Genomic DNA, 912 nt, shown 5'->3' with positions numbered 1-912 from the left:
CTGCTGAGCCAGTGCTTTGCACAGCAGAAAGCCTGTTAGCACAGAGCATTGCCACAAAAAGAAAAACAAACTGATAGCATAGGAAAGATCTACCCAAATAAACAAAAGCCAGCATATAATGACATCTTGTAAACAGCCACAAGCCCGGAAATGTTAATTTATGTTGTGGGGAGCGAGGGAGGGAACCTCAAGTATAGGGGGGAAAAAGTCAGAAAAGAGTTCACAGAGACTATATTCCTTACATTTGAAAGCTCATCTGTGTTTTTATGATCCCTTTGCATTGGGCACACCCAGCATATCACCTCAGGTTCTACTCTGAATACGTTTGTATTGAAGAAAGAGGACTCTCAGCATGAAAATGCCATTTTTCCCTTGGTACCTCTTAAGGAAATTTCACAATAGGCAGGATTGTAGCAGAGTTTTGGTGTTGTGGAGCAAGGACCAGCATCCAGGCTAGCATTTCATCGTTGGTACTTAACCTATCGGGCTAGAACCTCTAGTTCTTTCAGGAATCTCATGAGAGAGGCAGAAGTAAGTGCAGACAGGAAGGAATTAGGCATTTTTTCCCTAGCCTTTGGCAGATTGAGCACGATGACAGGCGAGCACTTTGAAGAGAAATACAGTTCACCACTGCTCTGAGATCTTCCCCTTCTGGTTACTTTAGTGCTACCATAACTCCCGGCAGTGTGGCAAAAGTGAGAAATAAGTCAATTGCCTGCAAACTTACAGATCTGGCAGACCTAGGAACACAGAGAGTGCAACGGCAATGACCACATTGGTGAGTGCACACCCAGCTCCAAGGGGAGAAAAGTCAGCTTATCAACGGCAAGACGATGAAATTGGTCAGTGCACAGGGAAATTTATTAGGAAATTTTGAATACAAAATTATCTCTGTTCTCAGCTTCCCTCTTC

The sequence above is a fragment of the Falco biarmicus genome, chromosome 1 (assembly GCF_023638135.1).
Source record: "Falco biarmicus isolate bFalBia1 chromosome 1, bFalBia1.pri, whole genome shotgun sequence".
In the NCBI taxonomy this organism is placed as follows: domain Eukaryota; kingdom Metazoa; phylum Chordata; class Aves; order Falconiformes; family Falconidae; genus Falco; species Falco biarmicus.
Note: the sequence above shows the minus strand (reverse complement) of the source record.